Below are 24461 nucleotides of genomic sequence, written 5' to 3' on the forward strand. Positions count from 1 at the left end.
GACGTTTTAGTACACAGTACAGCTGTCAGGGACTAGGATTCACGGAAGTGTTCCTAATAGTTGTTTAAACAAATCTGCCCATACTGATTTGAGCCAGATCATTTACTTATGGTCATCAGCTGTCTGGGTCCTGTCAGGCAGGTGTGTCCAAGCTTCAAGGATGATCTTAGTTATGTTAAATATATTAACATATGTACAGTCAAATAAAATTACTTATAGCAGCAAGGCTATGTCAACTTATTACCTTTAGCAAGAAAATATACATATTTTAATGCTTACATTTTAATAGAATAAAGTGCATTTTTATTTGTATTTAAAAAAAAATTACTACACATATACCTATATCTAGAAGTGACTCAGAAGAACTGGTCTTCTTAAGCACTTTATCAGAAATTGTCATACAAATCAGGTACTGATGGGCTGCCTTGACCCTTTCCTGAAAGAAATGGGACTGAGCAGGATTTCTGTTAAAAAAAACAGAAAGAACAGGAAAATGTCTTAAAAATCAGAGGTGATAGTGTTTTTGCTAAATGCGAAATATCAGCAATACAATGGATTATTTAAAAGCTTTTCTGTGCAGGGAGAACGTTGACATCTGTTGCATTACAGAAACCTGGTAAAAGAACATCTAAAAGTAAAAAGCCAAAAAAGTATATTACAGGAACCTGCCATGCACCAGCTATATTCCCTACAAAGCCTAAGATCTTCCTGATTAAACTCAGAATGTAAATTAAAATGCAAGCATTATGGAAATATTAACTACTGTTTAATCTATTTATTGATCAGATAAACCCAGTTAATACAAGTATCTCTTTTTAGGGGCAACCTGGGAGCACTTCTGGTTAAATTACTTGCTCAGAGCCATGTAGTTAAGCAAATTAAGTTGGAAGGAATCAAACACTACACTAAAGTTACAGGAAGCAGCTTATAAACAGCATAGAGCTTCAGTCCTCTGGATTAACTACCAGACCTTACATGTGACTGACTAAACATATAACCAAATGTTACTCAAAACAAGTTGGAATTAATAGTATGAAATCTTACTGTGTGTGTCAGTATCTTAGATACCATGTTGACAAGCTTAAGCTCATTCTGCTAACCCAACCAGGTATGCCTTCTGTTATTGTTAGTATTTTTTAACACAAATCTTGGCAGCATTAAATTTAACTTCAGAGTAAAATCAAACTTAGTCAGAAATACATTTATATTTCATTGGCTTTACCAGTGGAGACCCAAATGCAATAAATGGTATACTTATGCAAACAGATACTGTCTTCAATGACCAAACTAAATCTACTCAGGATACATTAAAATTCTGTGATATTAATTTCTGCATTTATAAGTAAAAAATGCTCGAAAACCAAGAGTGCAAAAAACTTTTTTCTTGTATTTTGCAGAGTGGCAAGCCTCCCTCACCTCCAGAACTTATATATACCAACTCTAAGGTTGCACCAATTCAAAGAAGGGAGAAATCTCCTTATAAAGTGAATCATTCCTGACACACAATTAGAAATTGCTCCAGCAATAATTTCCTATGGAGAAAAGTGTTTGGCATTATGCTGTCCACCTTTTTTTTTTCTGCAAGCTGCTGAAGCTTGAGGAATTTCTCCTCGAGATTGTGTAGAGAAGCCAGTAATCATTCATCTGCAGAACATAAGGAATGTACTAGCAAAAAAAAAAACTGGACTAACTTCACAGTAAGCAAAGACATGTCTCACACACACACACACACACACACACACACACACACACACACACACACACACACACACACACACACACACACACAAATGTGCTCAACAGTTACAGTCACATCCACTTTTTTGATGGAATATACCTCAGATATCTCACTGCAATCAAATGAATGAACAAAAATCATACAGTGCAAGGAACTGCAACCACCAGGCCTCTGGAATCACCCTGATTTTATATAAAGTCTCTGATTTTGCCTCATATTTTTTCCTGTCTCTCAAAAATAATTGATCTCTGGTAAATCACTGAGGATTATAGTCAGTAAGGCCAGGCATTATAGTTTTACACTTCTTACTGATCAGGCAATTTGTGTTGATGGAAAGCCTCTTGCTCTATCTCCTTTTTAAGTGAATTAGGGTTATATTTAAAAATTGTCCCTGAGTTCAGGTTTCTCTCACCCACTACTGTTGACTTTTGTCACTTTGTCTAGAATTCTTGATCACAGATGTTGACAGGTAAAAAAAAAGAAAAAAAAGGCTTTGACTGCATACTGTGTCTCTCGCTCACTCATTCACTCAGTCTCTCTCTCTCTGTCTTTCTGTCTTTCTCTACACATAGAGATGTGCACATACACACACACACACACACACACACACACACACACACACACACACACACACACACACACACACACACACACACACACACACACATACACAGCTGCATTATATTTTATTTATTTTGTACACCTTTGCTAAGCGTGGCTTCTTAAGCTGCTAATTGCAAGTGGAAAGTAAAATGTCTAGTCCTTGTAACTGCTGAAGCAGTTGCAATTAGTTGAGTTTTTGCTTACCTTTTTTTAAAATTTTATGCTTATTAGATAGCAAAGTCACATTTAGTGAGTGTAAACAGGACGGCATCCATTTGCTTTTTCTTTCATTCCATGCTTCACAGCTGCTTAATATGCTGCTTTTGAGGCAATGGACTTGTACTAAGTACTACCCTGTTGGAGAATGTTTATCCTTCTTTAGGTTATCATGGTACATTTTGGCCATTATAAAAGTTAAAATAACTACATAGACAGCATTCATTCTCTTGATAACATATAATATAAACCTTGCCGTAAATTAAATCTACAGCATGATTAATATACTTGATGAACTTTCTTTTAAAATGTCATCATTTCTACTGCATACCTCTTCATCCCTCTTTTTCTCTTGTGCTGGATTTTATAATTATCTGTCACCTCTTCTTCATTTGGTAGGACCTATCACTAATTTTGTCATCTATAATGGGGATTGCTTCCCCTGTTCCCTGGAAAGATGTGTGTCATACCTCCAGATGACTACAGCTATAATTTCCTGTTTATAATTATGAACTGTATAACTGCATCACATTTCCAGTTAAAGAACTGTGTATTTAGACTATAAATCTAATCCTCTTTAATAATTTCCTTGATGGCAAAGACATAAATATTAGTTCTTACATATGTGCATTGTAGGTCACAGATCAAAATTGCAAAAAGTGGAATTTATCATCAGTTGATCCATTAACATCAATATGCATACCACATAAGTCCTAGTCAGTAACTTACAAGGGCAAGACTGAGGTGATACATGGATTCCACCATCTGAATATGCATAGCTTTCTGACATAAAATGTGCTTCACATTAAATCTACAAATATTGGTGCATAACTGCCCCTCATTTTGGATAATGTCCCTGATTTTCTTCATAGTTTTGCTGTGTCTCACATAAAAGTTTTGATTTTCTGGTAAATCACTGAGGATTACAGCATTTACCTACAGATGGATGAAGACTGAATTCTCAAACTTCATTTACTCAACAGTCAATTCACCAAGAATCATAGCTCTTTCATAGGAAATCACAGTCAGTGAGTTGTGCTGGCAGTATTACACTTTTTGGGGGAATCTCTCCCTTCATTAAGTTAATGTGACCGTGGAGTTGATACATATAAGTTCAGGAGGTTATGGGTGCCGAGAAGTTTGCCCTGCCTCCCCACAAAAAAAAAAAAATTTAAAAATGTTTTTTCGCTTTTTTGGGGGGGGGGGGTACAGTTTAGGGATTCGGATCCTCTGCGGGTTTGTCTTTGTCCATTCATAGTGGAAGCAGATTATAGTGAGTCAATAATGCCAGACATTATGGATTTGTATTCTTCTTATTGTTCAGAAAATGCATGCTGACATAAACCTTGTTGTTCTGTTAACTTTTTAAGAGAATTAGGGTAATATTTAAAAACTAACCCTGATTTTGAACCTTTATCCTCCCATTATTATTAGCATTGTCCAGAATTATTGAGGAAAGAATTTGAGATGTATGGATTTACAGCATATTAAATATTGCCACACCTTACTAACTTCTCACATTTTAAGATTATAAAATAAAAAAAAACTTTTTATTTCATGCTGCTATTATAAATTTCCGTGTCATTCATGGCAGAGAAGCTGTAATGACTTTATTTCTGAACTGTATATATAATTTACCATTTCAGTATGGCATTATGTTTTATAAGGTGACTTCCCATATATATATATATGTTCTACTGCACTGCTTCTGGGCATGAGCATGCCTTCCTTTATTTCTTTCAGGGCACACTCATCCACAGCTCTTTGACTTTTTTTATAAACACATACTATCATCTATAGGAAAGAATTCATCCTGGATTCCTCTCAGGTCAATGTTAATATGAAGCACAATAATTAGAGAATTCCCCCTCGTTATAACCTTCACTAATCCCGCCATCTACATATACTCATAGTTTCATGAGTAATTACTGTAGCATATATAGATCAGCTATACAGTGACAACAGACTACCTGTTTCTTTAAAAAGAATTATCAGCAACTGGGTCTGTGTGCCATGAGACATCTGCATCATTACAGTTCAGTACATAGGTTCATAGGTAGGTACTAGGCTATCTGCCCAAAGGCATTTATAAGCCTAACCGGAATGTGTTGGCTTTCGCCGCCCCCTTAGATTAGTTCCCTGTACCTCTGTCCAGCAGAGCCACTGAAGTGATCCCTGGGGTAAACTTCCTGTTTCCCATCCACTTGTCAAGGTTTCCCTTGAACAGTGTTAGTGAGGAGCTCTGCCTAATGTAGATTGGAATCTTGTTCCAGAGCATGGGAAGTCTCATTGGACAGGAATCTATCCCTCCAGCACGTCCTGTTTATTGTTGTTGTGAGGTTTAGTTCCCTGGAGCGTGTGGCTCGAGGGGTTATGGTTTTCTTTAGGTGGAGCATGTCCATCAGTTCTGGGTTGGACATGGCCTTGTATATCAGGCAGAGAGCACCTCTGAGTAGGCGGTATGCAACCGAGTACAGCTGGAGTTTCTTCAGTCGAGTTGCATAGGGCATCTGTTTGAGGCCAGTGATCCTCTTGGTGAGGTACTTCTGTGGTCTTTCCAGCTATTGCAGGTGTCTTGTAAGGTATATCCCAAATGGGGCATTGTACTCTATGATGGGTCTGATGAGTGATGCGTAGAGGGGCACACTGACCTCTTTTGATCTGGATGCAAACCCTTTTGTGATTAGGTGGGCCACATAGAAGGATTTTCTAACCACTTTGGCAATGTGATTATCAAAGGAGAGATTACTATCTACTTGGGTCCCCAGATCTCTTATTTCATCTTGTGTATTTAGGGGGCTACCACCTAGGTGGTAATTTGTGGGTACTTTGTTTTTTCCAAAGGAGATGACTAATCACTTTTTGGCATTTAGCTTGAGGCAATGGTTTTGACACCAGGTATCTGTCTCAGTGACACCCTTTTGGAGGATGTCTATGTTAGCCAGAGAGTCAGTTATAGCCCCTAGTTTGCAGTCATCTGTGAACTTGGTCAACCATAGTCCTCCTGTGTTTGCCTGTATCTCTGAGAAGTATATGCCGAACAAGAGGGGTCCTAGGACTGAGCCCTGGGGAATGCAACTTGTAACTGGTTTAGAGTCAGACCTAGTTCCTACAACTCTTACCATGTGGGTTCTGTCCATGAGCCAGTTGGCAACCTATCTCGTGATGTAAGAGTTTATGTTCAGGCTGGTGAGCTTGTCTATAATACCAGAATGGGGAATGGTGCTGAAGGCCTTTGCGAGGGCTAGGTAGGCTGTGTGGACCACCTTTCCCTCGTCTATAGCCTTGGTAACTGTCTCAAAGAAGTCCACCAGGTTTAGGAGGCATGATCTGCCCTTAACAAAGTCAAAATGGGTAGGGTCCAGTGTTTGGAGGTTCGCAATGTCTGTGTTAATGAGATCCATGATGATGCACTCCATAGCCTTGCAGACCAAGCTAGTCAGGCTTATAGGGCAATAGTCCCCGGGGTCTGTTGTGGCTCCACCTTTGTGAAGTGGAATAACCGTTGCTGTGTGCCACTCTATGGGCATGCAGCCTGTGGAGAAGCTGAGTTTGAACAGTGTGTTTAGGTGAGGGGTTAGTTCATCTTTGAGCTCATGTAGGACGCAACCTGGGACACCGTCTGGTCCCACTGATGCTGTGTTTATGGCTTTGGAGAGAGCTGTTTTAACCTGAGTGTCTGTGATTTCAGGGGCGCTACATCCTTCTGGTATGGTTATGGGCCCTTTTGGGGTGAAGTCTGCACTGAACCTGTCTGCCAGGATGTTGGCGATATTGGTTGGTTCAGTGTATTTTGAGCCATTCTGCACTAACTCTGAGCAGCTCTGGGAATTGCCACTTAGATTTTTGACATAGCTAAAGAATGCCTTGTGGTTATCTTTGGAGTCCTTGGCAATTTTTCTTTCGAAGTTAGCCTTGGATGATTTTATGAGGGATCGTAGTTTCTTGCTGATACTGATCAGGGATGTCTTCCCCTCTTGGGATTTTACTCTTTTCTGTACTAGTTTCCTCCTTCTATTGTATAGCTTGTTTATGGGAGTCCACCAGACTGGTTTCCTTTTCTTGGAGGAGTGAGTCTTGGTTTTGCTTGGGATAGCACGATCCATGCATTCTTGTAGGTGCCCGTAGAGTGCATTAGTTAAGGATTTTGCAGCTTGGGCAGCGTTATCCTTTAGCATGGTGGATTTGAAACTTTCCACCTCGGTCTTAAGTAACGTGAAGTTTGATTTTGAAAGGTTTTTTTACGGTGGTTTCTTTGACCGGGGGTGGGGGTGGAATGTGGATATCCAGAGTGATTAGTTTATGGTCAGATCTAACCAGTGAGGGATTGACCTCTGGTGTGGAAACACCGGTCACCTATGTTGGTGATGACCAGGTCCAATATGTTGTCACCTCTGGTGGGGGTGTTGACCAGTTGATCCAGGGCGTTTGAGTTTATAAATTCTAGGAAATGTTGGCCATGGGAGTTAGTACTTGAGTAGTTCTCCCAGTTAATGTTTGGGTAATTAAAATCATCCAATATCAGGGTGTTTGGCAGGACCTTTATGTTTCCCAGTGTTTCCAGAAATGTGGAATGGGGGTCCTGGGACATGGTGGGTGATCTGTAGCAAGCTACGATTTGAATTGCAGTTCTGCCCATTGTTAGTTGCACGGTGATGATCTCTGAAGCATTGTGCTGTGCCACTAACCTGGAGGTGTGGGTATCCTTGATGAATATGGATACGCCCCCACCTTTTGTATTTCGGTCTGGGTTTTTGGCCGAAATGTATGGTATGAGTTGTAGCCTGGTCGTGCTGGGGTGTTCTCTAGAGCCTTAAACCAGGTCTCTGCTACTGCACATATATTGATTTTCTCCATACAGAAGAGTGCCTCGAGTGCGTGCATTTTGATTTTAGACTTCTGGCATTGAGTAGCATTACCCTCAGTTTTTTGTTACTTGTGCTACTTATGGCAGTAGGTTTATCTTCTGAGCCTTGCCTAAAAAAGGCACTATGGGGGTGGCAAGAGCCTTGGCCAGTATTCGAAAGCCTAAGGGTGACAGGTGCAAGTTGTCTCTAGCGATGCAGCGTGGCTTGTCGAGCATGTCATCCTAGGCTGACAGATACTGGATCCCCTTTGAATGACACCAGAAGCTTAGCCACTTGTTGAAATTGATAATTTTTTCTTTATACCGTGGTATCATTCTTGGTGAGGCAGGATGCTACTCAGGGTCACGGTCATACCGACCTGGGCTACGTGATCAGAGAGCTCTTCCATGTCTCTTTTCATGTAGTCCAGGGAAGTACGGCTCAGGTCATTCACACCAACATGGACAATGACAGAGTTGCATTTGTACTTGTTCTGGAGTGATCTGAGTGCTTGTGTTATGTGGCGGATCCTGGCACCCGACAGGCAGCTAACAGTAACCTTCTCCTTGTTCAGCCTAGTGAGTGGGATGTCAGTGTGCCTGACTATAGAGCCACCTATTACTAGTGTATTGGGTATGTTATTTTGCCTTAAGGGCTGTGATTGCATGGCACACTGGTTTTGTGAAGTATGTGTTTCATGGTTTGTGTTGGGGGGGTGGAGGTTGCTTGGATGTCTGCTTTGGAGGTTTCTGTTGCTTTTGCAGATTTTTATTTAGAGCCTCCGAGTATGTTTTTGTGTATTTATGTGTGTTTTTTGCCGGTGCTGGTTTCATGGGTCTGAGACTGGTGGTGTGATGCAAGTAATTCCCTTCTCCTCTTGACTGCCTGGTCCAGTCTTGGATTGAGAGAGCTTAGCCTCCAGTTTGGCTGTTTAATTGCATCTCTCGCATGTATTAGTGTTTGGTGGTAGGAGGAGAGGGTTGTCTGTGTACATGAGGCAATTGTAACACTGCCTCCAAATGCCCAGATTCACCAGTTGGACCAGAGAGTACACCTGAAACTGCCCTTTGGACATGCCTGGATAGGTACAGTCAGCAGTTTTACTGATTGGCTGGTAAGGTCGAATAGAGAGCCTTGTCCTTCTCTACAGTATGGGGGGGTGTAGTGCTAAGGTTTATTAGTGCTTGCTATGAGTTTTGAGCAAGTGCCGGGTTGAGAAGTGAATGGTTTGAGTGCTTAAGTTGAAAATTTGTCTAGTTCCATGGGAAAAATTGAAGAGTAGACTTTGTGGAGCCAGGAATAGTTATACCCTAGCTAACCGGTGCTGCCTGGTGCACAAAACCGCACTAATGCCGGTTTTATAGCAGGGAAATGAAAGAAATAGAAATTAGCCCAAAATGGGCAATAAACTACTAATTTCTAGGCTGAAACCACTCCTCTAGGGACAGATAGGCTGCTCAAAGCTCCCCTCTCTCACAGGTGAACAGAAAAACTTCCTTCTATCCAAGTAAGGTATGGGCAAACACGGAAACTTGTAACACAGCCCTGAATTCAGCACTAAAGTGAAAACTGGACTATACTAGCTTAGAAAAGTGGGAAAATAAGTATTTTTTTTTGTTTTTTTTTCAGAAAATAAAGCAGATACAATAAAAAACACTTTAAATGCACAAAAATGGCTATCACACTTGCGTGTGTAGCCTACAACAGTTAAACAGGTAATTTAAACACAAAAAATGACTTTGTTAAAGTGCAGGCAGTAAAATAAGTACAATATGTAGCTGAAACAAGCTTTTTAAATCACGGAAACTCTAAAACATTGGCGTTTTAGGTGGAATTAGCTAAAGGCAGCAAGAAAATGCAGAAAAATGATACTTAATCACTCCAAAGTCTTTCTTTTGTCTCTCTGCTGTTGTAGACTCTGCAGGGCACCAGGCAGGAGCTTGCTGAGTTGTATATCATGTTCCTGCTGAATGCATGTTATGTGCAAGGCTTTCTTTACTATTTTTTTTCTTGACTATGTGTATACTTTACAGTGTACATACATTGTGTGGTGTTGAAATTAAACTTATATTGGCACGTGTTGAATGAATGCGCTGTACTGATTTTCTTTCTAAAGTCTCAAATTCTTCCTAAGACTTCTCAATAAAATCCATCCATTTGCAACAGCACACCAGGCTTGTTATTTTTTTCATTTTTATAATGAATGTAAAAAATAATTATTCTAGCTCTTGTTTTGTATATTCAGATTATTAACAATGAAATGACTAATATTACAGCCCTTTCACATATGATATCAAATAGGAAATACACCCCAGGGATCAATTCTGTGTCTCTGCTGGACAGTGGCATAGGAAAATAACTTTCTTGGGTGGCGTAAGCTATGGAACCTTGCTGGCTAGGCTTACGTAAGCCCTTGGGCCGATAGCCTAGTACCTACATATGAACCTATGAATCTTGCTCTAATAGTTATTCATTTTTTTAAGTTTTCATTTAATTAATGCTAAGCCACAAATTCTTCAGCTTCATTTCTTCAGAATTGCCTAGAAATGCCTGCATTATAGTCAACAATGTCCTTCAAGTCACACAGAAACTTGCATGAAAACTGGAAAATCTGGATTCAGAAGTGTGAGCTGTATCTCCCTGCAAGGAGATTTGCAGATGAAGCAATTAAGAATCTTTTTTAACCTTAAAGATTACTTACTGTGAACTAATGAAAAATCTGTATATAAGGCACTTACTTTTCACTAGAAATCAAAGATTTTAGGCATCAATAGATTCTTATATGACTGAACTAGGAGTAGAAGACTGTGAGTTTGGTGATTTTCATGATTCACTGATTTCAGAAAGAATTATAATTTGAAAAATAATCAAATCAGGGGCAGACCAGTAACAGAAGCAGACTTAACACTTTGTAAAAGCCTAAATGGGTAATCCATGAGTGTAATTACAGTAAACTGCCCATTAAAGAAAAAAATTGCCCCTACATGAGTCTGACTTCAAAATAATTCAGAAAAAGCAATTCTTTAGGGAGGTAGCCCCTCTCTACCTCAATCATGGAGCAGCACCCCACCGCCTATCTGTAAATAGGGTCTATATTAAATAATCTAAAGTTGAATTCACTGAACAGTATTTCCATCGAAAATACCATTCAGCAAATTTGCTCTTGTGGGGGCTGCACCCTACCCTGCTAATTATATATGCCAACTCCTAGATCGCACTACAGTGAGGAAAGGGCAAATTTTCCAATCTTCACTGTACTGCAATCGCAATATTCAGAATTTGCTGAATGGTATTTTTGATGGAAATACCGTTCGGTGAATTCAACTTTCGATTATTTAATACAGACCCTGTAAATATACTAACTGAAATTGCACAAGTCTATGATAACAAAAACAAACTGCCTCACTGAAGATCAGAAATGACACCACACAAATATAAAACTAATATAAAAACTGTTTATTCACAAGAAGCAACATACATTTCACATTTATAACAAAGATATTTTTTTCAAGGTCACACATTAGTAGATTAAAGGCATTTAAATATGTAATTACATATCACATATTTTAAAAGAACCAGTAATGACAGTTAATTGTGCAAATATAATGGTTTACATTTAAAAACATATAGAAATCTCATTTACTCCATTCAGGATGTGCATTCATGAGGTTTTGCCAGTTAGCATCATCATCTTCATCATCACCCCCACTCTTTTCACATTTTTCTACATGTGGTTTGGTGTTTCACACTGACACGTCTTTTGATTCAGTCTCCCTCTCCTTCATTTTTTGACTGTCATGCCTCACTGTTACAGGTCTTGTCTTTCACAATCCATCCATCTATTGACTGGATGTCCTACTTTCCTCTTGCCATCTTCCTGTCTCTTTTTCACCAAATGTTTTGCTTTCCTGTGCATATGACTGAACCACAGCAATCTGTTCTCATTGACTTTCTCTGCATCTGGGGTTATTTTGGCTTCTGCTCTGATATCCTCATTTCTTCATTTGTCCCACAGGGTACATCCTACCACCCATTCCAAGCCCTACATCTCCATCACCTCAAGCTTCCTGAACTGCTATGCCTTCACTACCTAGGTTTCTATGCCATACAGTAGAACTGGTCACACCATTGTTTTGTACACCTCACTTTTCAGCTTTGTTGGCATTCTTCTGTTACACAATAACCCTGACAATCTGTGCCAGGTGACTGCAGAACCTCATCTTCTGTCTTTGACCTTCATATTCAGGCTTCCCTTCTCCTCAGTCATCCCTCCAGGTACTTGACGTTATTAACCTCTACCACTATTTTTCTTTCTATCTCAGTTTTTATCTTCTTCTGATTTCCTCCATTTGCTCCTATAACAACTGTCTTTCCTGTAATCAGTTTCATACCATGTGTCTTCAGCTTTACATTTTAGTCTTCAGTCTTTTAGTCAGCATAATGGCTAAGGTCTTTGTCTTACAAACACAAGATTCAGAGTTCAGTCCTAGCCTCCGGTCACTGTCTATATGCAATTTGCATGTTCTCCCCATGTTTGTGTGAGCATAATCCTAACCTTCCCTATATGACCATGAGAGGTGTACCATAGACTACACTTAAAATTGGACAGAGTCATTGGCAGAACCACATACTCTAGATGGGGAAGAATTTAGGTAGACCAGCCACTTTGGACTTCAACTTTAGTGCACAGTATCCTCTAAATCAGAGAAAATGGACCACAGGTTGCAACCAGTCTATGATTTAGAAATTGGCTTTAGGTGATTTGTCCAGGCTGACAAACATTTCACCATTTAGCCTAATAATATAAAGAAATTGCTCCATGTCACCTCCCTAAAGGTTTGCATTACTATTGCTAATACCCATTAATTTAAAACTGTGATCAGAACCTTTACTAGCTATATGTTTATAAAGAGCATTCTCTGAACATTTATTGCCAATATCATAAACATGCAATTTTAAATGTTCTTTAAACCTTTCTGTTTTACTAACACAATGGCCCTGATTCCAAAAGACTTGCTGTTAGTGTGCCGTTTACACTGACAGCAGGCCGAGAGCAGGTGTTTTGAAATCTGGTTCCTGCAGTAAACCATTTTATAGATATTGTAGGCCTTACACCAAAGTAAGTCACTTATACCAAGAGCAATTCTTTCATAATAAGATAATAAAGGCAGACTTACACTGAAAACAGCTCTTTAAGTAACACTGTAGCATCTTCCAAAGATGTATGTGTGTGTGTGTGTGTGTGTGTGTGTGTGTGTGTGTGTGTGTGTGTGTGTGTGTGTGTGTACATATATATATATATATATATATATATATATATATATATATATATATATATATATATATATATTTTTTTTTTTTTTTGATATTACAGATAACAAAGGAGTTAAAATCATAAATATGTCAAGTGACAGGACATCTGAAACTACAACCTTTGTGTGTTAAATACTGACCCCACTAGCAACTGCTACATCTGTGACTTTAAATCACTTTTTTTATTTCTTTACTGTTAATCAACTTTTTATAATAAATAGCTCTGTTTTACATACATACAATATGCAGCTTAAATGTCCAAGGACTTTATTGTTTACTTAAAAAAACAGAAAAATCCAATATTAATTTAAAGTGTCCCAAACTCTTTTATTGTCACAAGTGTAATTAATAATAAAATTAAATCTAGATGGTCTTGTTTTTAGATGCTTCATTCACACTGTTGTCCATAAAACTAACAAGTCTTTGTCTCTACCCTCTTCCAGCAAATCTTTTTGTTGACTCCTTTGCATTAGTATAAAGCTGATTTGGGTCTATATCACAATGTCAAATGACAAAAAGAGTGCATGCTCTTTTATCGAACACTAAAAACCGAAAGCAAGTAAATGCCGAACACATGGAACAGAGATTATTTTCCCAGGGGAAAAAAATCGCTGCTCTGAAAAAAAAAAAAACCCAAACACAAAATAAACGGGGGGGCTTTGCCCCCCCCACACCCCCTACTTAAATATACCAACTCCAAGATCGCACCACAGTGTAGGAAATGGCAAAGCCCCGAAAAGTGTTCCATGTGTTCGGCATTCAGTGCTATCGACTTTTTGTGTTCGATAAAAGAACGGTTGCTCTTCTTATCATTCGACTTCGTAATATAGACCCACCCTATTTAACTCATTAGTGTTAAAATTAGTTCATTGTCTTTTCAGTAAGTTACCTATAATGTACACTGGGTGATTATGCATGAAGTGTAAACGTTTCTTTGTCTCTACTTCTTTCCTCGAAATACAAATACAGTTCTGATCACTCATATAGTATACCAAAACATCTAATAAGGGATATCAGTCTGAATAGTAAATGACAAACTTCAGCATCCAGAAAACAGAACTGATCCAAATGGCTATAATTGCTGCATCAAATAATGAACATGCCATTCGTAAAACCCTCATATCGCACCATATTGAAAAACTGTTTGTTTTTAAAAATAAATTTCTCCTTTCAAAAAGCCATAACAATGTTAGCAAAAGTGACAGTCAAAGAGGCCTCATTGCTGTTTCTTTAATATTGTTGTACCTTTTATTATTTTTTTCTGTATGCCTTTATTCCCCTGCTGCGAGCCAAACACCACTTATCCATACTCATTTGTCCCACCTTCCAAAAGGGAGTGAGGGTTGATTTTTATGAAGGGGTGTACAAAAATAATCAATTTAACTATCAGTATTTTATCCTTTATAGTTGAGAAACATTTGTACAGCAGTATGCTACCTTGCATCACTTTGCAGAATTTATTCTTAGTTTAGTTAGGTAAAGCTTTGGAACTGCATGCATATGGATGACTGTGCTTTTGTGGTTAAAAACTTTAGCCTCTATGCAGTGAGATGAAGAATGTGAAAGGAGGGCTAAAGTGCTTGAACCTCTTCCTTGGCAGGAAGCTGGACAAACTGGGAACAATATTAAGCAAAGCAAAAACATAGTTGTCCTGGCATAAAACATAAATAAATAAATAAATAAATAAAAAGAGTATCCTGATCTTCATCGTCTACTTTTGACAACACTCTTTGAAAGAGAGGAACTGATAGGGTATAACAGAGGAAAGCAGAGATGTGGGACCCATAATTGTGAGTCTTGAAACTTTGATCACTCAAGAGACAGAAGTCAAACTTTGTGCTATCTCAAAGGATTCAGCAGTCATGGAGTTAGTTAGCAGGAGTGTTGGGAGCCTAGACCCTCCCATGTGAGGAGTGCCCCACAGAAAAAATGTTTAAGGGTATTACTGTGAGTTTCAGTATTCACTGTAATTGACTGCTATTTGCAGTTTTGTGTTTGAAGTTTTCTGGTGGTCATTTATAGAGCTTACACTTCTGTCATACAGCTGAGGTACAAAGGAATCTGTTTCTCCAGTCCTGTATTAGTGCAGCTTGCGTCCTGTGTTCTTGCTGCAAAATAACAGTGTTATGCACTGGAAGAAGTGGCAATCATATGGGCACTTATTATTTTCCAATTCAGAGTCATTTGCTAAAATAAGAGCTACTTAACATTAACTAACCCGTCTTTAAAACAAGTTATCTACTTGAGTGTGTAAACAAACAAAAATAGTCTAGGTAATGTCCGCCTCTTTTTAGATTATTGTTTGCATCTAGTCAAACTTTGTAATCTTGTGACTACAAACGGTTTACTGCCACATATATATTTAATGTACCATTTTATACCACATCCTTAACAACCTTAAAGGCCAGACATAATTTACCCCTTTAAATCTGTATGACAAGTACCAGGCTGCATAAATGTAAGGCCTTAAGTCTGTCAGGATAACCCTTACTGTGAAAAGAATGAATCTGCATGTTAACTTACTTTGTACAGGCTTGATTAAGTTGACAGCAGTAGTGGAAAACAAACAAAAAATAGAATTAAATTATTTTATTTTTCTTACAAGTATCTTCAAGCGTTCGGAAAATATTCTAGGGTTACTAACAAGCACATTTCATTGACAAGTCTAGGATATGATCAGCTTCAATTTCCATGGCTAGGATACTGGTTTTCTAAGTCCTTCCTATTATTAATAGTCATTATTCCTCTATCTTTGATTTCATTACCATTTTCAGATACAGTGCAAATTGATTAGATGTTGGGTGTAGTTAGTATTTTTTTATCCAAGTAGACATTGGTATATGTTACTATTTTTAATTTATAAACCAAAAGGTGTACCAGTTACAGTTGTACTACAACTGTACTTTAATGGGAGATTTAACCTAGTTAACCTTATGCTGCAGATTTACAGAATCAATATGTTATGATATCCACATTTGGATAACCAGATGGCAAGCTCAGTTGGAAATGCTGAAAAAGAAAGGTAAACAGAATTAGTTTAAGAACAGAGTCTTGGGGGTAGCCTACTCTGTTGAGTGGATTAAGTGAATATTGTTTACTGTTAGATAGCCAGTTTTTTAGCTAGTTTACAATGTATGAATCTGTATGCATTATACATGTCTAGACGTTTAGATTTCCAGAGTGTAGAATAAAGTCAAAAGCTTTTGACTAGTCCAACTACATAATTAATAAAGGAATATTGTTTTTAATGAGTGGTTAATTAAGTCACAGAATCTATAAAAAGAAGTTATGTACTCACCATAACGTTCCATGTATGTAGTCCATGTCGCCGAATATTATTATGTATGGGTTCAGAGCCGATCCTCGGCTCCGACTCGGCCGCTTAGAAAGCCTGAAAACTTCTGATTGGCTCATGGCTAATAGGTACCCCATGATGCATGCGCTCATTCACCAGATCTTGTTTGCTACTAGTCTATCAGGATAAGACAGGAAAAAGGACAAAGGTCCAGAAGAATAAACTGTAATAAAAGGCGCCCTTGTGGCAAAAACCACTGTAGAAAAGAAAAAACTGTATCCAGATCCTCCAGGAAGGGGGCTGGTGGGTGGGTTTGTAATAATGTTTGGCGAGATGGACAACATACATGGAACGTTATGGTGAGTACATAACTTCTTTATGTTATGTAGTCCTATCTCGCCTCCATTATTACATGTGGGACAGCGTCCCTAGCATCTTGAACGGGTGGCTCACTGGAAAATACTCCTGAGTACCGTGGAACCAAACAATGCTCTACCTCTGGAAATTAAATCCAATTTATAATGGGAAATGAAGGTATGAGGGGTAGCCCATGTTGTTGCTGCACAAATACTATCAATAGGTGCCCTGGCTTGGAAAGCAGCAGAAATAGAGAAGGACCTGGTGGAATGCGCTTTAACTTTAAAGGGTAACTCCTTTCCCTGAGAAGTGTAAATAAAGGAAATACAACTAGAGATCCAGTTTGAAAGTGTAACCTTGGAAACTGGCAAGCCCATTCTCGCCTCAGCAAAGGAAATAAACAGCTGTTCTGATTTTCTAAATTCTTTGGTCCGGTGGATATAGAAACGTAGTTGCCTGTGCACATCCAATTGGTGGAATGTATACTCTGCTTTATTGGAGTGATTAGGGAAGAACACTGGCAATTCAACTGGTTTAAGTGAAATTGAGAACAGACTTTAGGAATAAAAGAAGGGTTGGTCCGGAGAGATTCAGAAACTCGCCTGGCTGAGGTTATTGCTACCAGAAAAAGAGTCTTCCAAGACAGAAATTTCAACTGACAACTATGGGCTGGTTCAAAGGGTGGCAGAGTAAGTCTAGACAGAACTAGATTCAGGTCCCAAGGAGGAACAGGATCTTGTGCAGGTGGTCTTAACATCATGGAACCCTTAAGAAAGGATTTGCACAGTTTGTGAGACATAAGACTGGAATCATTAATCCCCACATGAAAATTAGATAGCTGCTAGTTGAACTCAGAGTGTAGCAGCTGCTGAGCCCTGGTGAAAGAGTTCTGAAAGGAACTCTAAAACAATAGTAAATGGAGCTGTAAATGGATCAACTTCTCTGTTGTGTGCCCATATGGAAAATCTCTACAATTTACTGTGATACAATTTCCTGGTCGAAGGCTTGTGAGAAGAGGTAATTATATGGGTTACAGCTGGAGACAGATCATGAAGCCTGACGGAACTGGAGCAGCCATGCTGTCAGTTTGAGAGTGTGGAGACTGGGGTGAAGAGAACCTGACGTGTGTCAGGAGGTCTAGCACTGGGTCCAGAGTCCATGGGCAGTCCAACAGGTGAGGCCCGAGAAAAGGAAAAGGAAACCAAATCTGACAAGGCCAGTAAGGAGTGATGAGTATCATCTTGCTTCCCAACAGTATTGCTTTCAGTATGACCTTGGGGATGAGTGGAAAAGGAGGAAAAGCATAAAGGAGTCCCAGGGGCCAATTGTGGACCAGTGCATCTCTTGGAGACTCTCCCGGAGGGGGGATGAGAGAGAAAAAGGTGCTGCATTTGGTGTTGATGGGACTGGCAAAGAGGTCGCAGCAGGGTTGTCCCCACTTGTGGAAGATCATACTGGCTATTTTCTGGTTCAAGGACCATTCATGAGGTAACAATATTTCCCTGCTTAGCTTGTCCGCTATCACGTTGGAAGTCCCCGGGATGTGCGTTGCAATGAGAAAGCGTTGGGAAGAAATTGCCCAATTCCAAACTCGCAGGGCCTCTCGACATAAGGGGTATGATCTGGTCCCCCTTTGTTTGTTTAGATACCAGACCACAGACATGTTTTCGGTCTGGATAGCTATCATCCCTAGAGGGAGAAAGTCGTGAAGTGCTTGCAACGCTAGAAGCACCGCTCTATTCTCTAGGACACTGATATGCAGATGGGCCTCCTGCTCTTGCCATGTGCCTTGGACAGTCCTGCCAAGATAATGCCCCCCCTACCCTATCTGAGAGGCATCCGTGGTCACAGTGGTAATGGGTTGGTGCGGTACAAAGGGAGTCCCTGTGGTAAGATGACCTGGTTGAATCTACCAGCGTAGGTCCTTTTTGCAAGAATCTGTAATCAGGATCTGATGATGTAGAGGCAACTGCTGAAACGACCACTGGGATGACAGGAGCCATTGGAGTATTCTCATATGTGGTCTTGCTAAAGGTACCAAGGATATGGTTGACGCCATAGTTCCGAGAAGCTGCAACATCATCTTCGCTTTGACTCTTTGAAGGGGAAGTATCCTGTAAATTTGTTGCACAAGATTCTGTATTCTGTCTGTAGGTAGTCTGGCTGTCATATCGACCGTGTCTATGTTTGCTCCTATAAAAGTTATAGACTGAGTGCGCAAAATAGAGGATTTTTCCAAGTTTATCAAGATTCCCAACTGGAAACAGAGCTTGACTGTGGAATCTCTCGACTGAGCTAGGCGATGCCTGGTGGTGGTGGTCAGGAGCCAATCATCCAGGTATAGAAAGACTTGGATTCCCTGACACCGCAAATGAGCTGTGACTACTGCCATGCACTTGGTGAACAACCAGGGGGCTGTGGTTAGACCAAAGGGCAGCTCCCAAAACTGGTAATGATTGGCTCCCAACCAGAAGCGTGGGTAGATCATTGATGCTTTGTCCATCATTAAGTGGTAGTAGGCATCCTGGAGATCTATTGAGCACATCCGGCTGTCTCTCCCCAACAAAGGGAGTATGGATTGCAGAGTGACCATTCGGAACTTTGACTTCTTTAGATGCTCGTTTAACCTACTGAGGTCTAGAATGGGTCTCCAGTCTCCTGTTCTTTTTGGAACTAAAAAGAACCTGAAGTATGTTCCGATTCCTGTCTGGTCTGTTGAGACCTTTTGGATGACTCTTTTTAATAGCAGCTTTTCTATCTCTATAGCCGCTTGATACCTGTGATTGGGTGGTACATCTGGGATCCTTTTGGGAGGGAGTGGTGGAAGAGAAAAGGGTACAGAGTAACCTCTGGTGATAATGTCCTGTACCCACTTGTCTCGAGTGAGATTTAGCCAGGCTTCTGGGTACAAGGACAGGTGACCCCCGACCGGCTCCAGAGATGCACGGTCGGGTTCCACATCAGGAACGCTGATAGGAACGGTCACGAAAGGAATTGTGACTTCCCTGATTTTGGGGGCCTCCCCTGCCTCTAGGGTGACATCTACCATTATTTCCTCCTCCCCTGCCTCTGAAGGAGGAATCACCTTGTGTATCCTGAAAAGGTCTCTGTGATTTCTTGAACCACATTTTGCCGCTATTCTGACCTTTAGGGTACGGTCTAGAAGGAATGGTAAAACGGACTCCCATGGCAGAGAGAGTCTTTCCTTTCTGCTCACACCTGGTGATGGTATCTTTCACCTTGGGTCCAAAAAGAGAAGATCCGTCCATGGGAGCATTGGTGAATGTAGACTTGAAAGGCTCAGCAAAGTTGCATAGACGCATCCAGGAATGTCTCCTTAATAAGACTCCTGAATCTGCTGCCCTACTCGCACCATCAGCTGCATATGAGATCAGCCGCATGTAGGAGTTAACAATAGATGTGACACTGTAGCTGGGACTGCTTCAGTAGAGGTACCCTGAAGAATATCTCCTAACTCCTGTAGGAGATCTCTCTGAAGTCTCATAAAATGTGATAGATAGTTCAGCGATCAGAGTGTAAAAGCCGCTGAAGAGAAGATACGCTTCCCATACCTATCCGTCGTTCAGGATTCCTTATTAGGTGGATGGATAGAAGAAGAAGTCTCTGCTAGCTCCTTCTTAGTGGCTGCCGCCACCACCATGGCATCAACAGGTAAACCCTTGGATAAAAACTCTTTGTCTTTAGGGGTGGAGAGAAATTTATTCGTCCTCCTGGGGACCGGTTCCACGGCATCAGGAGTCTGCCATGCTTTCTGACTCACAAGATCCATTAATTCATCAAATGGAGGAGATACCCATGAAACTGAAGGTTGAGACCCAAAAGCCTTCAGGTACACTAACTCCTCATTGGAAGGGGTAACGGTGGGCCAGCCGCCTCTCTGCCTGAGGATCTCCAAAATGTCTGCAAAGGAGACATCTTCAGAGGACGACTTAGGAGACCCCTCCAACTCATCGAGGTCAATGTCATATGTGACAGACTCATCAGGGGAGTCTACATGCTTCCTCTTACATGATCTCTTCTGAGGGAGCTCCTCAGTGGGGTCTTCTCGGGAGGTCTTGGAAGATCGGGGACCACCCAAATGGGGGTCCTGAGGCTCTGAGTCTCTACTATCCCGGGGGAGAGAGGATGCTGAGACCGTAGTCGGTGCTTGAGGGAGTATAGCATTGGTACTCCTACGTGGTACGGATTAACTATCCAACATGCTCCTCATCTTCACAAAGACCGATTCCTCCAACTCCAAATGATGCCCTGGCTCCGAGGAGAGCGTAGGTGCCGATGGCTGCAAAGGAATCAGCTCCGAGAATGATGTAGGGTCCAAGCTCACTCAGGCCAATGCACCAAGAGGAAGACTCAGCACCGAAGAGGTTTGGTTCCAAGTGTCACCCTCAGGCCCGACCGAAGAGCTTCGGACCCTAGACATTTCGGACGGCGCCGAGAGTGTCGGAGTGGAGCTCGGCTCTGAGACAACCACCCGGGGTGTTGGAGCCGAGGACACCACTATAGTCGGTACTGACCGCATCGGCTCCAAAGGCCCAATCTGGGTTGAAGGAGGAAAAAGAGCAGGATGTTTATACAGCTCTGCATTCTATTTAAACTGTTTTTGTGTTGATTAACTGTTTTGCACTCTTAAAAAGTTATTTGTTGCTTAATTTTACCTGTAGGCTAACACACTCAAGTGTGCTAGCCACTTAAAAGCATTTATAGCATTTACTGTCTGTTTTTTTCCTTGTCTCTGTAAAAAAAAAAAAAAAAAAATCTCTTGTTTTCCCACCTTACTGAACTAGAGTAGTCCAGTTTCAGAGTTGCTGATCCCTGGGCTTTGTTTTTAGTTCCTGTTACTGATCCATTGCCTTATTAGGAAGGAGGGAAGTTTCTTTGCTTACCAGTGGGAGTGGGAAGCACTGAGCAGCCTTTTGTCCGAATTGGTGAAGTTTCAGCCAGAAACTAGTAGTCTATTGGTCGTTTTGGGCCAATTCCTAGCTCCTTTCAGCCCCTGCTATAAAACACGCTAAACACGTGTTTTCCAGCTTGTACCAACTCTGCACAGATCCTCGTGGTGGCCTGCAGAGTGATCCAAGCAGCAGAGAGCTGAAAGAGTGACTTTCTACCAGATATAAGTATTTTTGTGGCTTTCCACTGTTATTAAGCTAGCGACTGCATTTCGCCTGTTTTACTGCTACTTTAAGTGATTTCTGCATTTTACACTGTTTATTGCACTTTAAGTTACTAATTGTTGCAAATTGTTTCTGTAGGCTACACACTAAAGTGCGCTAGCCGATTTACAGCATTTATAGCATTTACTGTCTGTTTTTCCTTATCTCTGTAATAAAACAAAAAATCTCTTGTTTTCCCACTTTACTGAACTAGAGTAGTCCAGTTTCAGAGTTGCTGATCCCTGGGCTTTGTTTTTAGTTCCTGTTACTGATCCATTGCCTTATTAGGAAGGAGGAAGTTTCTTTGCTTACCAGTGGGAGTGGGAAGCACTGAGCGGCCTTTTTGTCCGATTTGGTGAAGTTTCAGCCAGAAACTAGTAGTCCATTGGTCGTTTTGGGCCAATTCCTAGCTCCCTTCAGCCCTCTGCTATAAAACACGCTAAACTGTACTGCTGATCTAACCAGCATATCCTATAACTGAAAAGTTCATCTCTACTTGATTCCCAAGTAGACTATTCTCTATCTGTAAAGCCTAGCACTTACTCCTACAGTACTTGCACCTTGATAAAGCACTCTTATTATAGATAGTACCCCACCAGCCTAAAACCCACTTCCCCGGAGTCCTTTGAAAGTTCTTTATCTACTACTTCTAGTATGTCGAGGGATCAGTTGCTAGTGTCCTCTCCAGCTCAACTGGTGAACCTGGGAATATTGAGGCAATGTTACAATTGCCTCATGTACACAGACAATCCTCTCCTTCTCCCACAAAACACAAATACATGCGAGAGATGCAACTATACGGCCAAACTGGAGGCTGAGCTCTCTCAACATAGGACTGGCAAGACCAGACAGGAGGAGAAGGCAACCACACACAATACATACCCAGTCACACATGGTACCATCACAACTTCAAATCATACACATACTCACACAAAGACATACTCGGAGGCTCTGATCAAAAATTTACCAAAACAGCAGAGGCCACCAAAGCAGACACCCAAACAATTACCACCTCACAACCCAACACATGCAACACATAGACCACACAGTCAGAGTGTCAAACAGTCACAGCCCTTAAGGCCAAACAAAATGCCAGACACACTTGTCATTGGTGATTCCATAGTCAGACACACTGGCGTCCGCTCACCAGACTGAGTAAGGAGAAGGTCACAGTAAGCTGCCTGTCAGGCGCTAGAATCCGCCACATAACGCAAGCACTCAGGTCTCTCAACAGCAGGTACAAGTATGACTCAGTCATTGTCCACGCTGGTGTCAACGACCTGAGACGTACCTCCTTGGACTACATGAAAGGGACATCGAGGAGCTCTCTGATTATGTAGCCCAGGCAGGTATGACCCTGACCTTGAGCAGTATCCTACCTTCACCTAGAATGATGCCACAATACAGTGATAAGATGATCAGCTTTAATAATTGGCTTAAATTCTGGTGTCATTCAAAGGGATCCAATGTCTGTCTGCCTGGGATGACATGCTGGACAAGCCACGCTGCTTAAGGGACGGCTTGCACCTGTCACCCCTGGGCTTCCGGATATTGGCAAAGGCTCTTGCCACCCCCATAGTGCCTTTTTTAGGCAAGGCTCAAATTCTAAACCTACCACCCTAGAACACCAAAAAGGAAAAAAACTAAGGGTAATGCTGCTCAATGCCAGAAGTCTCAATCTCAAGATGCACGCACTCGAGGCCCTTCTCAAAATGGAGAACATCGATGTCTGTGCTGTGACAGAAACTGGTTCAAGGCTCCTGAGAGCACCCCAGCACTAACAGGTTTCACCTCATATCATACGTTCCGGCCCCAAAATCCGGACAACACCAAGAAAGGAGGGGGGGTGTCCATATTCATAAAGGACACCCACACCTCAAGGTTGGTGGCAACGCACGATGCATCGGAGACCATCCAGGTGCAATTAACCATAGGCAAGACTGCTCTGCAATTTGTAGCATGTTACAGGCCACCCTCTCAAACTCAGGAACCTCACATGGCCTTCCTGAAAACATTGGAGGGGATAAATGTATCTCCAAACACCATCATACTAGGTGACTTCAACTACCCTAATATAGACTGGGAACACTACTCAAGCCCGAACACTCTAACCCAAAGATTCCTGGAGTTCATAAACTCAAATGCCATGGAACAACTAGTCACCATCCTCACAAGAGGTGAAAACATACTTGATCTCATCATCACGAACATGGGATCAAAATGTTCAACACCGGAAGTATACCCCTCACTGGTGAGATCAGATCATAAACTAATCTCGCTGGAGGTCCTCATCCCGCCCCACCTGAAACAAAAAGACCACAGTGAAAAACTTCTCAAAAGCCGATTTCACACTTCTAAAACTAGTGTGGTCTCCTTTAAGGCCCCTGAGCCAGTGGTAAACATTACTCAAACCGCTGAATCACTTACAAATGCCTTCTACCAGCACCTACAGGACTGCATGGATCAGGCAATCCCAAACAAAACTAAGACTCTCTGTACCAAAGGCAAGCGTCCAGTCTGGTGGACCCCAGCCATAAACAAGCTCTACAACAAAAGGAGGAAGCTACTACAAGATAGAGCAAAATCCTTGAAAGGTAAGACACCTTTGATCATTATAAGTAAAAACTAAGAGCTCTCATAAAATCATCAAAGGCAAATTTTGAGAGAAAAATCGCCAAGGACTCTAAAGACAATCATAAGGCCTTCTTTAGCTATGTTAGAAACCTAGGAGGAAACTCCCAGATATGCTCAGAATTAGTTCAAAATGATGTGAAAATTACTGAACCTACACACATTGCTAACATAATGGCTGTCAGGATCAGTCCAAACTTCTGCCCCCCCCTCCCCCCAAAAGGAGAGATATCTATTCCCGAGGATTGTAGCCCCCCAAACATCTCCAATGCCCAGTTGAGAACTGC

The 24461-nt window shown here is 41.1% G+C and overlaps 1 protein-coding gene across 7 annotated transcripts in view; it reads right to left on the reverse strand.

The window, feature by feature from the left end:
- Positions 1-24461, reverse strand: part of FAM227A (family with sequence similarity 227 member A) — a 1098330-nt gene that overhangs the window by 615761 nt on the left and 458108 nt on the right. The gene's annotated exons all lie outside the window — the stretch shown is intronic.

This window comes from Protopterus annectens, chromosome 1.part0, assembly GCF_019279795.1.
Source record: "Protopterus annectens isolate FY-2018-M chromosome 1.part0, PAN1.0, whole genome shotgun sequence".
NCBI lineage: Eukaryota > Metazoa > Chordata > Ceratodontiformes > Protopteridae > Protopterus > Protopterus annectens.